Source organism: Nylanderia fulva, unplaced genomic scaffold, assembly GCF_048542155.1.
Source record: "Nylanderia fulva isolate GAGA-0341 unplaced genomic scaffold, ASM4854215v1 Scaffold5, whole genome shotgun sequence".
Lineage (NCBI taxonomy): Eukaryota > Metazoa > Arthropoda > Insecta > Hymenoptera > Formicidae > Nylanderia > Nylanderia fulva.
Genome location: NW_028190587.1, coordinates 4,181,797 through 4,202,648, shown reverse-complemented (window position 1 = coordinate 4,202,648; position 20,852 = coordinate 4,181,797). Strand labels below are relative to the sequence as shown.

Sequence of the window (20,852 nt, the reverse complement as noted above, 5' to 3'; positions counted from 1 at the left end):
TTGAAGTAAATACAACATATTAAATTTAACAAAACGTATATTCGAATTAAATATTAATATATGTTTAATTAATAAAATAATAATTTCGTTGAAAGGTTTAACAATTTTTGTTCAGTGGGATCGTTTATTTAAATGTAACATATATGTATATGTGCCGAACTAATCCCGACTTATCCTATTTTATTTATTTTTTCGTCAAAGCAAAAGACAAGTGTTATTTACAATTTCTTCCGCATTAAAAAATAGCTCTAATTACATTGCCTAATAATGATAAATTTTTTTTTGTTTTTAGATAACGGAAATTTTATTTGTTTATTTAAAATTATATTTAAGTCATAAAATAAATAATTTATATTTTTATCTTATATCGCAATTTATTAAAAGGCATTTTCTAGCAAGTCAGGTAATTTCGCTACGATCTGCACTAAGAATGCGCCTTGCGAAATAATGCATTATCATACCCGCCATTAATCATATAGCCTTGTCTCGCAGTCAGCTTTGCACTTTATACAATTCATCATAGTTTATTAACTTACATGACGGCAATTACGTTTTTCATCGTAAAGGAATACTGAGAACGTAATTTTGTTATCGGCCAATCGCGATATTTTAACAATTTCATAAAAATTAAGTTTCTTATACTAACATATTTATGTTACTCTCCCTTTATAGAACTTCAAAAACATCAACTTTCAACAAAAGAGCAAGAAATTAGTATTTCATTTATAAAGAAATAGAATATTAAAGCTACTTTAATATGACAGTTGCTAAATTGATTTAATGATTTATACAGAAGATAGAAATTTCTACATTTTTGCTGCTATTTGTTGTCTAGATTAAATCATTGTAAAACTTTTTTGTCGTCGAAAAATTCCAGTGAAAAATATATTGTTTAAGATATAAATTATACTTAAATTTATAATTACAAGCAAGTAAAAATTTCAATCAAAATTTATTTGTATGAAATATATTATTCTTAATACATATATGTATGTCTTTAACAAATATTTGCAAAAAAATAATTCCATTTTCACCATATGATACATGATCATATAAATTGCGTTATTTTTTAGGATTCAAAGGATGAAATATTTTACATAAATACATAAAGTCCAACCACATTGTTATGCTAACCGGGTGACCTCATTCCTTGAAAAGCGTTTCAAGAAGTTCAGCAGAAGCGATCAAATCCTTCTTTATAGCTAAGGATTCCGTAGAGATATCGCTTCGCGTTTTCTAACTAATTTTCTTTGTTGGATCTTTGGTTTAGTTCGCGAGACCAAAAGCAGTAAAGATTCCGGCGACGTCGTCGGTCCGATGCATTTGCATTCGAATTATTTCAGTCAAATGGCTAGTGATCGATGAGCCCACCGTTTCATCGTCCAATCTGGATTCAAACTGATTTTGCTCCTGCCTCATTCAGATGCTAATAACGGGCTTTCGATCGATGCCGACCAATCGCGAGTCAGGTCGGCCCTCGAGATTTTTATATATGCGCCACACGACATGATCATCGATAAACATCAGGCGCGATAATTTAAAGTCCATCCAAGTATATTTGTCGATCGTCCACTCGATTTTTTTGTATTGCAGAATAATAAAATATATCCATTATAAAACTACTAATTTATAAAAAGGAAGATTGCACATGTGTGTTTATTCCTACATGTGGCAATCAATGTACAACGTGCTATGAATATTAATTTGCGTTTTTGATAATTGTTATTGCGAATAGCAGTTTCAATATATCACTAATTATTATTTATATGCTATTTAAAATACAAATAGAAATCGTGACTATTTTTAAGTGCTTGCAAAAATATAAGAAGAAAGAGAGAAATAGAATTAAACGAGAGGAAAAAAGGGAGAAGACATTGATAAATAAGTAAGTACAAAGTGACATATGATTGTTGCAAACAAAATCTGTCAAATGAAATAAACTAATACATTATGCATGCTCATATACGATATTCACTTGACACCAAAACATCGATCATTGCAATGGAAAAATTTTTCCGCCAAAAAAGAAAAATATATACTTTTGACAAATCGTTCGCCACGTACAAAATAGAAATTTTGCGTATATTTTCAATCATAAAACAAAGATAAAACTTTTTTATATAAATAAAAAATTAATTTTTAAAACATTATTATATTTTTCTTACGTATATACTATTGGTCATTATATTAACATATTTCTGTCAATATTGCAGTATTTCAGATAAATATATAAATAGATAATAACAGAATTTAAATTCTCATCTTATGTAATTTTAAACCTTTTAATTAATAGAATCTGAATTTTTTCGATGCAGAATATTAATAAAAAGTTACAGAAAAAAATATAAATTTGTAAAAGGGAAATCGATTTTTTCAAATTCTACCGAACAATAGAAAAGAGACCAAATAATCATTTTTGAGCAATTGTATATGTTTCCCTGTCATCATTAATAAAGAAGATGCATCGAAACGCGTTTATATTAGCTACAATTGCAAAAACGACATCTCATTCAAAGATGATTAAATGGATGAACCATCTCGATTTTCGTCGAACATCTCTGAACGGCGATTTAAACACCATGTTGACAGCGGAATGATCACGATGGCACGATGCCCGAAGTTCCTTTGTCGACGACGCTGATCAGACGTTGTTCGAACCATCGGCACGAAAATTCGACGCTTGCGCAATCGCGTTGTTTATATCACCGAGCAGAAAGGAATGGCAAGAGACACAAGCCAGACAGAGAGAAAGAGATAGAGCGAGAGAATGAAGGAAGGAGAGAAAGAGAGAGAGAGACCACTATCAAGCATGTAGAAGGGATGGTAAATCCGAGAGAGAAAGAGATGAGCCCGGTGGTGAGAGTGCGAGATGGTATGGAATGGTGCTAAATATAGACGGGGTTGCCAGGTTGCAGAAACAGCCGCCGCCCCTTTGAGTACTGGGACCAGTACTCTGTTTAGCTCGAAGGGGTCGCGGATGATGAAGGGGGTGAAAGAGTGGGATGGCGGGGACGAGTCGGGCGAGCGAAAGGGCGCGGGATAGAGGCGGGAAGCGCAAGGTCGCGTCATTGATCGTGGGTGGAAGGGGTGGAAACGTGACGCTCCTAGTGACGTCACGGCTTGCTCAAACCCCCTCGAACTATCCGCAGGCGCCCTCTTGTTTGCAACCCCTGGACCGGGCCGCGACTTACTGCCCCGTTTGTTGCCTCGCCCTGATATCCAGCCTTTCACGCGCTTGCTATCTTCCCTTCTCTCGCTGATATCAGTCAAAGTTCTCTTCCTCTTTCCCCGATTTGATTTCTAACGTTTTAAAATAAATATATGCTCTCTTCAAAACAGAAGCATGAGCTCTCGTTCTAGAGTTTATTTTAATCCAATTCTATACATTGTTCAGATTTTAAATCTTGAAGAGTAGGATCAGGAAAAACCAGGAAAACGAGTAGAGAAAGTAACATTTAGTGATAATAAGTGATATAAAATAATAAAGAGAAATTCTTCTCACAACGTAGGCATAATTTTATTTTATATCACTTATTATCACTAAATGTTACTTTCTCTACTTGTTTTCCTGGTTTTTCCTGATCCTACTCTTCAAGATTTAAAATCTGAACAATGTATAGAATTGGATTAAAATAAACTCTAGAGCTCATGCGTCTTCGAGCCATTCGTCATTCTAGCTTTTACGATTCCTCGTACAAAGAGTAAGAAGCGAGAGTTTGAAACGCGCCAGTTGACGTATCCCGATGTATATAAGGTAATGGAATCTCAAGAGGTGAAACGTTAACGCGCGCCCGAGTAGGGAAAACGGGACGCGAATGAGAGCTGCGATCTCCCATAGCGCGCGTATAACGCGCAGCTTTTCCACGGATAGTTTTGGATCCCGGCAGGCTCGCCGGCTCGCTCGTTCCTCTCCGTGACGGGTATAAATTATGCCGGTGGCCTATTTACATGGCTGCCATCCTGCCCAACCCGACCCGGCCGCTCTTCAGAGATATCTACTTATATGTACGTATCTACGTACGTAGCTATCCGCATTCAGTGCACACTCGATAATGAAAAGCAGAAGAAACATAGACAAGAGACATGTTTCTTTACTGAGTCTTCGAGATAAAACACAGGAAGAGAGAGAGAGAGAGAGAGAGAGACAGGAGAGAAAAAGGAAATAAAAAGGAGAAGTATGTAAAGGAAAAGTCATGTAAAGGACTTGAAAAACTTGGAGTCGCTTTAACATTTTTGTGTACAATCGATCAAGCTTTAAAGTTGTAATTAAAATTAAAAGAATTTATATATAATAATTTTGGACGAAATCTTAATGGAGTTTTTATTAATTCAATTGGTTTTATCTTTAGCTTGATCTAAATTAAAATTTATTAGTACCAATTACCAATGATTCAGAAGTTATAAAAAAAAGAGATATAAAATTACACTCTTTTATTAAGCAAAGAGATTAATCCATAAATTGATCAAGAGAAACTCTTAAATGAGAAAATAGTAGTTCTAGAACATTTTCTACGTGAAAAGTAAATTGTACAGTAATGTAAAATTAAAAAGAAAGAAACGAAAGAAACAACAAGAGCAGAACTCAGGCGAAGACACGAAATAATAAGAATAAAGAGACGGACAAAAAAAATAAAAAGAAGGGTACGTAAACTAAGAGGATGAAAATATGCGTAGTATGCAAAAAGAAGAGAGAAAAGCGTCTATGCCAAAGACCGGAAGAAGAATTATATGAGAGGATAGCGTAAGAATAATGCATTCCAATAGGTTCCCGTCTCGATTTGCATCAAACTGTCGTTACTTGCCTCGCGAGCGATCTTTGTCGGATTAAATTAAAAGTACTGCGTCCGTGGAAAGTTCCGAGAAAGCAATTAAAGCACAGATCCGATGGCGCGGAATATCCCTAATATGCACTAGAAGCCAGACATATTATTGCTTTTAATAAGGACAGGCTGAAGAACAAGCAAAAAAAAGCGACAAATATATTCAACGACAAAGAGGCTACCAAAATGTGTCTCTCCGCGTTTTATTAGATTTTTTTTCTTCCACACTTTTGGTATATCTTATGGCCGGCTAAAGCGACAGCTTAAAGGACAAAGATATGTCTAAACTCGGGTCCGAGAATGTCCGCGAAACTTATACCCCAAACCAATTAGAAGCAAAGTACCAAATGGAACATTCAAGAGACCAACTATCCACTTTGTCGAAGAACAAGTTATTCATGACGGACAAAGGCAAAGGCGATGACGAACAGAGCACAAACTGATGGGGCTAGAGGAACAGTTACGTTGTAATTGAATTATCATTCGTTATCGGCTGAATAAAGCAACCGTATTGTTAGATGAAAGAGAGAGCCAGGCCGCGCACAATTACAAGCGCGGTATAAATGCTAAATTAAAATGCAACAAAAAGAGCCGAGTTCGACCGAGAGAAAAATTAATTCCCTCTCTCTTTCCAGCCGAACAATCGTTTAATAAATGCCGAGTTATTTTGATACGCAAACGTCCGCCATCAGTTGAAGATTTTATCATCGATATTGTATATGAAATTCAAAATGTTTTGCAACTGCACATATTCGAAAAACATTCTAATGAAGACAGTAACATATTTGCAACGACATTATTACAGACAAATAAAATTTTTTTTTAAATGTTGAGTACGCGTGAAAATTTATTAATTGCGTCTCACGGGAGTGAAACATGCCAGATTGTTAATTAGACACATTCTTGTTTATCAGTTTCAATTATCAGTTTTATTCCTAACGATCTATTTCATAAATCATCCGCGATGAAATTATTAAATTAATCACAAATTGATTCTAAAATTTATTTTATTTTTATCGTCGCATAATACATTTTCATTAATTTTCTCCTTTAATTTTAGCTATGATGCTATTAATAATTTTCTTCCTATACTTGTCAAAGATTTATTAAATATATACGCTATAGTCGGAATTTATCGCAAGCGACGGAAGTATCGTCAGAGAAGGACAAACTCATGTCCTGCTTGATCATGGCGCTTGGCCCGTTGAATTAATTACAGTTAATTGGCAATTACCTCGTTGCGCTTCCTCATAGTACATAGAGTGATGTTGCAGCGGAAAATATGTTTTCGGCGGGACGCGCGATCGTGCACTTGACATGGCTCGCAATTCACTTCGCCTCACATTTTGCGGCGAAATTTAATATCGGTGCAATAGAGCGCGGCACTTTAATATACAATAAAAATAGAATAGAATTAATGCATTGACTACTTAACCACGACTGATAAACGAGTGACTTGTTCGCTTTATGCATACAGTTGCTCATTGTTGTGCAATAATCGTGAGACACGATACTATCTCTCGCCAAATCACGCTCAGCAGGTGCATTGTGTATCTATATATGAGTATCTTAGATTATCAGATCTCTCAACAATTGGGGGGAGAGGCAATTGAGTTCTTAATAGGCTTAATCGATTGCTTGAATTTTAGTTATATAAGGAGAGTATCAGTTTTGCTTTACATGTCCTATATACAGATGAGATGCAAAATCCTACTGTGAAAAATGTTGTATTTAAGATGTCATTGGTTTCCTTTTTTTAATCGAAAAATGCATATTTCTCGCGATTTATTTATTTATTTTAATTGTTTTAATATGTTTTAATTGTTTTAATATGGTATAATGGAGAAGTAATAAAAATTTATAATATTCACTAACATCCTAATAATTTATGCTCTTGAGTTGGCCTGTTCTTACATTAATTTTACAATTCATTTATTTTATTTACTAGGCAATGCAAATGTGCGCTGCGCTCGCGCCATTGTGTGTCTAATTTTATTTAATTTTATTTAATAATATTTTTTAATCAGTTCTAGACATGTACATTACTCTTCCAAAGTGTTCTGATAATGGAAATAATTCGAAAAATTTTTAAACAATTATTTCGTCCAAAAATTGGTAATTTTGAATACAATTTCTAGTAATTTCGAATATAAATTCGTTCTGATGTAGTTCTGAGCATGCATTATTTTTGTAATTAAAACTTTTTGGAAAAGCATTATATATACCCAAAACTACAGGAGAACTGTTTCATATGTAGCAGAACTGTCAAAATACGACTAGCAGCTCACCTCTATACTCGAAATAAAAATTTTCTAATTATTTCCATTATTATCATTTTTTGGAAGAGCATTGTATATGCCCAGAACTACACGAGAACTGTTTAATAAAAAGCAGAATCGTAATACAAGCCAAAGCTTATGAAAATACGAGTTTTTTTGATTAAATATAATTGTTTAACCAATTTTTTTATTCGAAAATTGACTTAACATGCCTTTTTTAAATAAGAAATAATTTTACCTAGAAATTGAAACAGTAGAAACAATAATTATAAATTATTATTAGAGATAAAAATAATAATTATAAATTATTATTTCATATAAACAGGCTATTTTTGTCAATGTTGCTTAAAGTCAAATATATTTAAAATTTTTCGCTAATCTATAAATTGTTTAAATTATAAATGTGCAATAAGACACGTATCGTAGAATCGAATAATTGATGTAACGAAAGGCTTATATACATCAGTGATACATCAATCGCGTTTATAAATAAATAATTAATCTATAATTTAAGAGCCGTTTAATTTTAGCCGTACATATATATACTATAATATATAAAATATTTTGACAAGGAATTAATTGTATATGTGTGGTGTTGTATTTAGCCTTATAGCTGTATATATAGCGCGCTAATATTTACGTGCCGCAATCCTGTTATCATTCATGTGGCAATATTCGAACAGTAAAGTATATAATGGTCCTCTGTCAACTTCCTTACCTAAACGCAAAGCAACAAATATCGGGAAACAATTTGTTATAATTATTCTAATTAATAATTAATTAATTTTAATGACAATATGTATTTCGACAATAAATCTTTATCAAGCATATTGGCGTATTTCTAGTGATTTATTTATTATTTTAAAGGAAAAATCGAAATAATAAATATTAAATCATAAATTATCGTTTTATTGTAATTCTTATCGACAATAATTATTTATTTATCGATACTGAAAGTCAAATGTATTTTGTCATGCTTTAATTTTTACTAATCTATTGTAAATGTAATTTGTCATTCGGATTAAGCTTGTGTAATGAAACATGAATTGCAAGAGCCAATAAAATAATTCTATTAAACGCATTAAAATAATGAAAAGTAATTATGTATCAATCGTACAATTAATAATTAATTTAAAATTCAAAAAGCACAATATTTCACATGAATTAATTCTATATTGCGTTATAATATTTTGCGGCGACAATAAATTAATTTACTTTACGTTTAACATTTATTTTCTTACGATATATAATGTTGCTTATATTATCGCGCAATTTATTTGATCAAAATCTGTCGTGTAAACAATCGAAAAATCTAATTATATTTTCAAATATTGTAATCAATATATATTAATATATTGCAAATATTTATCTTTAATTTTAACTTGTATATTTATTCACTTGTAAAAATACGATACAATCTCTCAATCACGAAATAAATAATATATCGTATTACAAAAATTATATATAACATATCCTTTCAAAGAAATATGTACATCTTGACATTAGTGAGAAAGTTTAGTAGCTAGAAAAATTATCCTGAAAGAAAAGCTAAGTATTTAAGACACCGCATTATCACAAGTCGCAAAAGGTTCATATTTGGTAAGCGCGTTTAATGCATCACATTAATGAATCGATTTTCAATGTGCCGCGGATATTCGTCGCGTCTTCCCGTGCTATCACATAATATCCTGATTACGCGTCATTGTTACCGAAGGTCGTGCTTCTGATACCGGAATAAAATTGAATCTCATTGAACGTTGCTGGACAATGCTCAATGAAAGCACGCTCTGCTCCGACAAGCGCATTCGGATTCCCGAATTGGTCAGAATTTGGTCGATTGCCCAATGAGGACAGGTGAGATCGTCGCGTTTCCTTTCTTGTTACATACACCATATGGTCGCCGTATCATGTCTTCATATATATCTACCGAACACGATTCCTTTTTCACTACATTTGAAGAGATATATGTATGTTTTGCCTCGATGAGACAACTTGACAGTTTTTTTATCACATGATAATTTTTACGACATAATCATAACGTCTACAAAGCCATTATGATATTGTAACGAATCATGTCTAAACGAGTTCCAAACTCTGAGATCCAAACATGTTCTAAAACAAAAGTTGGGACGTCGATCTCATCCATCAATTTCGTCTTCTTCTGTTTCAAACTTAACTCAATGTTACCTCATTAACTCGAAATGTGATTCTTGCGCGAAATATTGTTGCCTGATTGCGGAATTCGGGAGTGCTGTGCAAAGTATCGTATACGTGTACATTTTATTTTGTAATAAATTGCATAAATTTTTGGAATAAGTGAATAATCAAAGCAAATTCTCTAATTGTAAATGTAACAAAGATATTGAAAATTGACGGAACAATTCTGGTGTAAATAATTTTCCATTTGTATATTAATTATTCATTAATTACTTATACGTAATTTAAATTACATAAGTAATTGATTGAAAATGCTATTTTTCTCTATTAAAGTGATATTCCTTTTTTTTTATGCTCCTTATAATTTTTTTAACATGCAAATTAAAACAATATTTTTGCTAGCTTAATTTACACATTTTTAATTTAATTTAATTTAATTTATTTTTTATTCAATTAATTATTTACTTTTATATTTATAATTATCTATAATTTTTTTATATATTAATTTATAGTTAAAAAAATATATTATATATAAAAATATAAAATATTAATGATATATGCAAATATGTATCTCCATATACGCACAATCGGGAGGCTGATTTACTTTATAATGACCACACAATGTGACTTGCGATTTACAGAGTTAGAAAACTACAGATCTAACTCACAGTTGGAAAATGCACGTGCGATAAACAACGTCATCAATTAAATACGGCACAACGAACGATCTCAAGATCTCTCGTTGCCCGAGAAGTAATTAATTATGGCTGAATATCGCCCGAGGTATTCGCGAATGAATCACAAAGAATTTATCTGGACGGCAGCGTGAGAACGCGCGCGGCTGACACACTGTGTCTGAATATTCGAATTAGCCATTTCAAGAACAAATTGACCCGTTAATTAATTATGTGCGTTCCCGTCGCCGCATCGACGGAAACGAGCATATATGCACATATACACGTTTGATATATTCGCGCGCGACATTCCTGACTAGATCGTACAAAGCTCATTTCTCGATCTATTTGACAATTTCACATTATGCCGGAAGCCAAATTAAATTCCAATTAATCGACTCATGCCAGATACAGTATTTCATTCCAAAGACATTTTTTTGCGACTCCATTCTTTACACTTTTTTATACTTAAGCATATTTATTTGTCCCCTGCATCTACCTCTACACATATCTAAATCCTGTATGAATGGAGGCGAAGGTATATGTTTAATTGAGCGTATATACATATACATATAAATCCTATTATAGTTTGCGAAATGCATGAAACTCGTGTACGCGAGCGAGTTTCTTACAAATTAATAAAGCGTCCAACATAAAAAACGCCAATATATTGTTATAAAAGGTGAAAATAATAAATACAAGTAACACGTTGCAGTAAAATTGCATCTTGATTGTCAGGAACTTTAAAAAGGCAATTTAACGTGCCGCAGTGAAAAGCGATTAAGATCGCTCGCGCAGTCACGGACATTAATTAAGCGCATTGCGCACGTAGCCGTTTACAACCCGTGTCCTTCGTCCGAATTCGTCGGGAGATTATAGTTTAACGACAGCGAGACGACAACTGGACCATGCATATCGCGGACACGTTTCCGGATCGGCGAGAATTTATCAAGCTCCGCGCTCAGCGAGGCGATTTTCCGATTATTTGGCGCATTTCGATTATTCGGCGATATATTTCGATTATCGATCGACCGATTAATCTCGCTTCCTTAATCCGCGTGTCGTCGAGCGTGTCTCGACCCGAACGATTTTCCGGAGGCAAGTCGCGGAAGTTCGAGCTCCGTCTGAATTCAAGGAAAGCGAGTATTATTTGCACGACTCCCGCCCAATCGTTATATGCCACTCTCGAGATTAGTATGTTCGCGACGAAATGCTGATGAAAACGACTCGCCGACACGAGAAAGCGACCGGGTCCGACTTATTCGCGTCGTCTCTGTTCGCGACAAGTCGCGTGTCAAACGGAGCGAACGCGGGACTATTACTGGTGTTGCGCGTGCAACAACGGGGGTGCACACAGGCATATACATATATATATATATGTGTGCGGAAACTCTTAATTAAGTTTTAATTAACTCGCGATTTTTTCCCCTGCGCGTGGCAATACAGTCTCATATATCTCACGGGCCAGCAGGTCAAGGCTCGAGAGAGACGTCTTTTTCTCTCGCGTTTCGCATAGGAACGCGCGCACAGCGGCGCCGATTGTTCGTGCCTTTTGTTAGGCAACGTACGACGTCACTTTATTCCACTTTTATGTAGGACGAGTGCCCATTATTAACTTTAATTGCTATATTACTAGAAATGATGTATATACGTAGCGAAAAAATATTTCTCAATTTAGATTTTACAGAGAAGCTGCAGAGGAACTAAGTCACCTCAGTTTCAATTTCTCGACGATGAGAAAAAGTCGAGATTTTCTGTGTACATTTCGTATATATGCGCTGTGTTATAGTATTTTCCCGAAATACATAAATATATTACAAAGATCTTGATATTTAAAAAGACTCTAAGAAAGCTAAAATTATAGCAAATATATGTTTTGATAAATAAAATATCGCACGTAATTGAAATAATATCTCTAAAAATCATGGTTTATATAAAAAACTGAATACTTCTAATAAAATAAAATAAAATAAAATAAACGAAATCACGGTTTGGCATAAATAAAATATCTGTCAAAATATAGCGCGCGAATTTCGAGCGTATTTCTTCTATAATCGGCGTCCTAAATATCGCCCGCATTTTCCGTCAACTTCCGATATCTCGAGGAAACATGAATTTGCGGACCGAAGTACGACCTACCTACACCTGAGCGTGAGCGCCGAACAAAACGCGAACTTTCGATTGAGTCTGCAAAGTCGGCCCGGAGCTACAGGGCGGAAGTAAAGCAGGTCCCCGAGGGTTGCCCGAAGAACGTGGCGGTGGATGAGAGGGAGAGAAAAGCTTAAATCAATTCGGTGCATTCACGCTGGAATACCCAGTAGGTATATTATGTACCTATTATCGGGGAAAGGCAATCCACCGCGAATATCGTCGAACGGTGAACGGTGGCGGAAGCTCGATTTCCCTAATCGAGTAGTAGTTAGTTAACTGCACCGCGCACGTTCCATCTTCGTCGCATAAATTTCCGCGATCTCTCTCCCGCTATACTTTGCCGCACTTTATACTTTGGCGCATCCGGAAACTTACTCGCGGATGGACCATTTTTGCGGCGAGCGCACGCCATTGTTCCGTCATTCGAGCTCGCTCTACTAATTTATGCCGCTCCGGCGCATAAAAATGCAAAACATTTTCGTTGCGTGCGCCGAGATTAATGTGCCATTGCGTAATTTTTACGCGTAAACATATATATATGGGAGAGAGCGCCGCGCTCTCTTGATAAATATCAAACCGGAAGAGTCGACAGTGGACCATTCGTCAAAAGTGCGAGCGATAATACACTCGCACGGCGGAAATACATTCGCACAGTAAACAAGTCGTGTATAAATGAAAATGTAAACATTACCCGGTCATGGAGAGAGAGAGAAGATATATGATCAACAACGTGGCCGCGATGCTGTTTCCTTCCGCGCTCCTTCTGCGTCATCCTGCCCGGTGATGCGGATTTCCTAACACATAGAGAAATCTGTATTAATCCTTGCCATGTATCTCCCCGAAATATAGCGCATAAGAGAAATAGCTTTTGCATGTCATAAATGATATATTCCGCTATTTAGCCTGACCCGTCGGGCGTCAATGAAGAGTCTCGACTTATATATAAATTTATGACATTAAAATAAAATGAAAAGAGAAGTGCGATGTTTATGGTTCTGTGTAAAAATTTACATGGATATATTTTAGATTCGATGCAAAAACAGCGCGCACATTTTTCATCACTATGAAGATATATTCACGTGACACAAATAAAGAGAAATCTCTGAAGGTTTTAGAAAGCTAGAGCTTTTTTGGAAAAATTCACATACAATCGAGAAAGCTATCATATCACACTTGAATTTCTATTTTGAATAAATTCAACTACGAATTGAAGCAAGAATGCTGTAAATAAGTTTGCTCCATAAAAGATTTAAAGAAATGCGCGTTACTTTAACACCTATCTACTTACATATAAATTCTTAAACGTTTTATTGAGTATATTATTGAAATAATTATATTATTAAAATATTTTATTGAAATGATCAATAATATCTGCAATTATGACTGTATCTTCTTCTAAAATTTTTCTTATTTTTGGAAGAAAGAAAGGGAAAAAAGTTTAAATTCAGACTAATTATAGAGATATATATAAATGTAAAAAGTCGGCCGCAAGTTGCGAAAAAAAGGGAACGACATCGACTATCGTAGACAAGCTTAAATACTAGTCGTAAATCAAACGTCTGTGGAATTCTCGCAAAGATATTAATAACGCACGCCAAAAAGCGCAACGGATTACCACCACGTGTCCTGAACAGAATCAACTAACGTTAAATTATAACACACATCAGTTATACGAGGATGCGGCCGAAAAAATGGATCGCAACGCGATTAAAATTTTGTATCATATTATATTCACGATGTCGATATATGCGACGAAAAATAACACAAGAAATTTACACATATATATATATATAAATGAAGGTTAAATAATAGATCAAAAACATTTCAAGTAAACGCCCTCATATAACGAGAGATTTTTCTGGGTTATATATAATTCCGCGTTATATGATATTTCTGGGTTGCGCAAGATTCAAAAATATATGTTGTTCGTTATAAAAAATAAAACACAACATTTTTTACAAAGTTTGAAATTTATCTACCGTGTTATACAATACTTGTACTATTTTTACCTCATTATACTGCATTATAGTATCGCGCTACATAGGAATTTAATGTATATATCTTACCGAACGTGATATAAAACTTTATTTAATTAAATTTTGTTACAAGTAACGCAATTTTTGTCCGCAATTCTATGCTTCATTATCCATTATATTCATCCGGTTATTGACCATTATTTTCACGTCAATATATTAAATTAAATTGCTAAATATTCATACACACACACACACACATTCAGAGAAAAAGAGAGAGAGAGAGACAGTTTGACACATTCTATCAGAAACTAAATTGTTTTATGCAAATATTAATTGTCTAATTTTAATTTATGAAACTGATAGTAGTAAACACGAAATATTGCAACGTATAGAATCATAAAAGATTCAGCGAGCGAAAACAAACTACCGCTCTTAAAATCCCGATCGCGTCGTTCTCGTTGCGATCACATTGCGATATTGCGTACATATATGCGAGTATAAGAAAGATGTCGCGTCGTTGTAGCATTGCAACGATTGAATAATAAATGCCGTGAGGCGAGCATCCGAGACTCCGAGGCAGCAAATGGTCGCAGATGCGCTAAGCTCGCGATGCATTTTACCGCACACTGCAGTTTCCGTCGCCGTGTGTCGTCACAGATGCTCACAGAGACGCGTCGGTCTGCATATGTGTGCCCGGGAAACGTCACCTACATGTCATAAAATGTTTCTTCCAGCAGCTTTCGTACCGTTTCATTCCACAATGACGTCGCGATTCGCAGCGAAGAGTCAAACCCAGACCTTTCAGACCGTCTCGGCGACGATGCAGCTCGTCGTCGTGCGATCGTTTCTACGATACGGGCGCATGCACGTATGGAGCATCAATTTGCATGCGACGCGTCGGCGATAGCCGCGATTTGTCGCAGTCTTCGTGACGGATTTACACGAAAGGAGAGAGATAGCGCGCGTGCGGTTTTAACCCTCCGTCAGTAATCTGGGTTTTTTAAGGCACAAGCAATTTCCATTTTTTTTCCAACTTGCCATTTAAATTTTGCTTTGTAAAAACAATTGTGTTTAATATTTTGACTTTTAATCTATTGGATATTATAATGCAGATTTTAATAAATAATACAGAATTTTTTTGGATTTCTTTTGAAAGTCTAGAACATAAAAATAATATGGGGTAACTTAAAAGACTCAGTTTGCTGACGGCGTTAGTAAAAAAAAAAAAAAATGCTGATGGAGGGTTAAAAGTAGGGTTTCATATTCGCACGATTCGCATTACGTAATCGTAAATTTATCGGATATGATTTTTTAATCTACATAACTCAGTAAATCCGACAGCGCGACACAAATACAGAAAGTGTAGTCGACCAAGATTTCGGGTAAGATAAATCAAACTATGAGAAAGCAAATAATGTTGCAACATTCTTTGCAATCAGTGTATATATTCTAGCTGAAATAAAAAAAAAGAGAGACAGAAGGAGAGATTTCAATCTATCAATTTTAATATAAGCACAGAGTAAAGTTGAAATTTTAATAGTGTATCTGGAAAAATAAATAGAAATATAACTTGTTTGTATTTTCAATGTAATCATCTTAAAATGTGAAATATAGATGAAAAGAAATTATTCAATATATATTTGTGTGTCATGAAGTTTGTATCAATCCATGTCTTCGGTTGTGAAAATACCCGAGCTTTTCAATTTGTCCTTAAAATGCATCCAAGCAATCGTTCTTTATTCAGCTGGCTATGTATAAACTCGGATCTACATAGCTTGTACGCGTCTACATAGAACATCCGTATTTACTAACTATATTTTGTATGTATATTATATATGGTATGTTGTATGTATGTACTCTGTTACATTTATAACAATTATTCCATAACTATTACACTCTACCTGAAACGCACAAGGTAAACAAGCACTAATATAAAATAACATCCAATTAGGCAAGAGAAATATAATAAAGAAATAAGAATATATCTGCACGATAACAAGAAATATGCAATTTCAATTAGTTTAATGACAATTAATAAACAGCGCTTTAAATGAGAAATGTATCTCGTGAACATTGTAAGAAAGAAATAAATGAGAAATAAAATTGTTATATCAATATATATGCATGAATATATTTTAAAGATACATCAAAGAATACGACGTGACATGTTACGCAAAATTGAAGGTAGCTTAATGCCTATTAAAATATGAAATTTCTGTCTAAACTAAAAGCAGCACGAAAGGCCAAAAGGGTTGTAAAATGCAAAGACGATCGGCAGAGAGAAAACATGAGGAGAAAGGCTCGAGAAAAAGCCCGACGGCAAAGGATGGAGACGTGAAATAACATAATCGCATACGCGAAGTAACGTAGACGTGCAACGGGTGAGAGTCACCTGACAAATAAGAGTCACGCGATGATACGTACGCCGCAGTGCAGCACGCAACGAGGTTTGTACGCGTGCATATACAAACGTGTCCGTGATATATGTATAATCCCTAGGCATTTTCGCAAAAGGCAACTTTGCGACGGGTACACGACACAGTTCCGCCAAATTGGCCATAAATCTGCCGCTTTCCAAAAAAATTTTTAACGCAAATTTATTCTTCCGAATAAATTGTAAAACTATTAAACTATATGTAGGTATAATAAAATTCTGAAAATCGTATACATTTTAATAAATTATAATTGTACAATTTATTAAAAACATATACAATATATATTTGAAGAAACACATTTATATATAAACATATATATTTTAATATTAGATTTATTAAATATGTTTATAAATATAAATTATAATTGTATTGTTTAAACTTTAAAATAAATTAAATTAATAATATAATTTTAGAAACTATTTTAATATATAAATTCACTGATTAATTTGATTTTTTATTTATCTGTACTTTTTATTAGTGCTATATCTTAAAAGTGCCAGAACTAACTTTAAATATCGTATTTTATAAATCGATTTAACACACTTGGACTAATGTTATCGGCAGGTTTAAAAAAATTGCGCGTCTTGAAATGCGATCGAATTATTCTGCAACGCTTCTCTAAATTCGTCAACGAGTGAATCGTACACTCACATCAAGCCGCATTTATCGATTTGTATCATTATCGGTTTTCCACGTTTTTACCGATATTTCCTCCTGTTCAAAGAATTTCCACTTTTTTCCCTTTACCACATTGTCTCGCAAGTATTAATTGCATATTCCGCACCCTTGCACTATTCTGGCTTGAACAGCGCCTGTTACAATGTGCCAATAAATCATTATTATCCAATGAAAAATTACTACCATTAAGATAATGGCCATATATTCATTCCAAGATTGTACTACTGTCATATATAGTAATATATATATAAAATTTTAGGCAAATTATAATTTATAAATCTTTAAATCCATATATAATCTTTAGATCCGTTTAAAGCATTTTTTCTTAAGAATTATTAAGAATTGTTACACATATATACAATGCACATTCTTCTTTATACAGTTCATATTATTATTTATATTTTATATTAAACCACAATTGTGCTTTTTATTAAAGTTCTATTAAAGTCAAAATTAGATAAGAAAATTAAAGGGTTTACGATTTGCTTACGCTATTAAAAATAGACATTGTAAAAATGCTATTTTGTTTCGCGTATGTTTAAATAATGCTATATACGTATCAGTCGGCTTCGAATAAAATATTTTAGCGATAAGGTTTGTAAAAAATATATTCATTTACACACTTGGCATATTCATCTAATTGTGAGTCCAACTACATGCAGTTACATATAATTTTAACTATAATTTTTCACCGTTAACAATAAATGATCCTTCTTTTTCGTTCACTTCGTCACTCGAACGCTATTGCTTGACTTCGTCACCGCTGATGACTGGAACAGTTAAGATCGTTCGAGCAGACGAAGGTCGAATCGTCGAAGATGAGGTTGGAGCGAGGGGTGCGAAGCGTGTAAAGGGGTCGGTTTGCCTTATCGGGCGAACCGACGAGCCATGAAATCGATAGCTCGATACTTTGCGCCGTCGCGCACGGCCTCGTTCCGGCATAAAATCCTTCTAACGAGTTTCTGCGTTTTCTAAAGTCGACGCAATCCATCGCGGTTTTCGCGAGCGTTTTGACGCCGATATTACGAAAACAGAAGTTGGCAAAAGCGCTACAATGATATACCGGTTACGAGAACCATCAGCATTCTCGAAGAAGAAAGTTGGTTATTTCAATCTCCCGACGCGCGCGTCCATAGTCTTTCAGTTAAAAGCAAATTGAAAATTAATGGGCTTTGTTGAATTAAACTTCAGCAATGCAAATAAATAACAAAGGCTTCGGGTAAGTTCAAGCGGGCTTTACTTGAATTTTAACTTAAGAAAATTAGCTACGAAGATATTTGAGGAAAATTAAAAAGTTGCGAAAAAAACAGCTATACGTGATAAAGTTTACGTTAAGAAAAAAAAGCATCTTGAAATCTGTAATTTTTCCCCATTTTTCCTTTCAAATATTTATGTCACGTAAAATGTATTGTGTAACTTTTAAAATGTTTTTAATGCGATATATTTCTAATGCTCTCAGATTCGCTTTTGTGCATAGACTCACGGAACAAGTATATGTAGATAAACGCAATAATAAATATCCCGTAATTGCTAATATTTTCCAGCAAGAGTCAAAACTGCTATAAAAGCTGTACTACTAATTATAAAAGATGAACTTTGTCGATAATTGGAGAGTAAAAAATTTGACCGTACCACGCAAAAGCGTCCCGCGAGGACGGCAATATTTTTATAAGAACTTACCGCTTCTTCGCGAGCTCGGGGGAATTTTAACTCAGCGACGGATAAAAGCTTACATCTAATAACCTCTTGATATTCCGTTCCGTTTGAATAAAAGACTCGGAATTCGTTTTCTCGAGATTAATATACCGTCCAACCTTGAGTTTCGTCATATTTTGATCTCCAAGAAAAGGCAAGCGTTATTATATATGAAATCTCGGAATTGGTTCGCGAAAAAGCACGGAATTTGTTCGCAATTTTCTGTTACGAAATACTAGTTCGAATTTCCGAAGAAATAAGGCGGAAAGAAAGAGAGATAAAAAGGAAAAAAATTCCGGGTCTGATAATCGTTGAAAATCTTGATCCAAAAAGTTGCGACCACCCACTCTTCCGGTAGTAATACCGCTGTGACTTTGATAATGCCGTAAGAAGCACGCTACCTGTCGAGCAAGCTCTCATCGATAAGACATCTCGATATGCCGGCACGATAGCGCGGCGCCGCTTGCAATCAGATGTTTCATGGCGTCACGTGCTTCACTAGACATCGATACTCCCTGGGGATATCGAGCTTACGCGTCACCGAATTTATACGTCAATTTGCTGCGTGATAAATTTAAATTACGCAAAAATATTCGACATTAATGTTGAACAGAAGAAACCAAAAAAAGCCAGGAAATTGTCCGCAAATTTGAATTAATATAGGCTTTAAATCGTGACTTTGATAAATAATCGGTAAAGCACATTAAAATAATTTTTTTTCTCTTCTCTGCGTGCTTCGCAGGCATAAATCTTCTTTGAAAGCTCTCGTCTTTTTTCGTCAACGGCACGTAACTCTCGCCTTTCTCAACAATGCATCGTTAATCGCGTTCAGCAACATTTTGCTGGCGACCTGAGGCGAAAGGGAGAGATTTCCAGGGATAAGTATCGGGCTTGAGTTGCAGCTGGCTTTTGTTTGCCCGCGCATAAACGGCGTAAGCTTTCACAGACACACGTATATATGAATGAATCCTGAAACCGCGAATATACCCCTGGCAAGTTAAATATACGGCACATACGTCAGTATATACGCCCGTAAAATAGGTACATGCACAGTTGGTGCTTTGAAATTGACACATAAAAAGTGACGGGGCGACAGATTGAGATATCGAAATCAAAGTACAAGAATCTCGGGAGGAAAGTGTACGAGGGAACAAATGTGAAAAGCTTTTACGGCAAGAAGCAAGCAATTACACACGCTGCATTAGATAATTTCTTAACTTTGCTTCGTGCGCCTATTTTTGTATCTCTTCGCTCTCTTCCTGCTTTTATTTATCTATTTATATAAGAGGACGAAGCGCTAAAAAGAAAGTTGTTCTACTTTTTCAAATACAGTAAATCCGCGTAGGAGGTGCTATAACACGGATTCGTATAACATAGTAAAAAAAAATTGCTTCTCATATGACGCGATAAATCACCACCACATATAACGCGGTAGATAAATTTCAAATTTTGTGAAAAATTTTTGGTGTTCCTTTCATAACAAACAACATATTTTCAAGCTTCATACAATCCAATGGGTATCGTAAAATCCAAAATCGTATAACGCGAAATATATTTCTCGCGTGATACGAAACTAATATACATACATAGACAAACAATTATTACATCCGTAATTCCTTGAGAAACACTCGCGAACGCGTGTACCTGAAGATTGATAATCCTACATCCTATACATATATGCTACTTCTCTCTCTCTCTCTCCCTGGAAAATTTCTCTCGTTATAATATACGATCGTTCTCGAAGTTATGTGACGAGAGAAGTTTCTCCCGCGAAACATCAAATCTGAAATTTGGCCCTAGAGCAAGAGTTCCAGTTCTCTCGTGTAATCTTATTTCCTCTCGCTCTTTTCACTCGGTCATACATCAGCCGTACGCGCACAATACGGCTGCAGTAATGTGTATATCACACGACACAATGGAGTACCCGGCACCGGTTGGAGGAGAGGAACATCGATTGTGTTAGCGCAGCCTTAATTCTTTCCTACCT

The 20,852-nt window shown here is 34.8% G+C and overlaps 1 long non-coding RNA gene across 1 annotated transcript in view; it reads right to left on the bottom strand.

Annotated features, from left to right (window-relative positions):
• LOC146721341 (uncharacterized) overlaps nucleotides 1–17,927 on the bottom strand; it is a 170,784-nt gene extending 152,857 nt beyond the window's left edge. The window contains exons 1-2 of the long non-coding RNA XR_014925706.1: nucleotides 17,863–17,927; nucleotides 12,773–12,875 (exon numbers count right to left, since the gene is read on the bottom strand). This is a non-coding gene — a long non-coding RNA (uncharacterized LOC146721341). The remainder of the gene's footprint in view (nucleotides 1–12,772; nucleotides 12,876–17,862) is intronic.
• Between the last annotated feature and the right edge of the window lie 2,925 nt (nucleotides 17,928–20,852).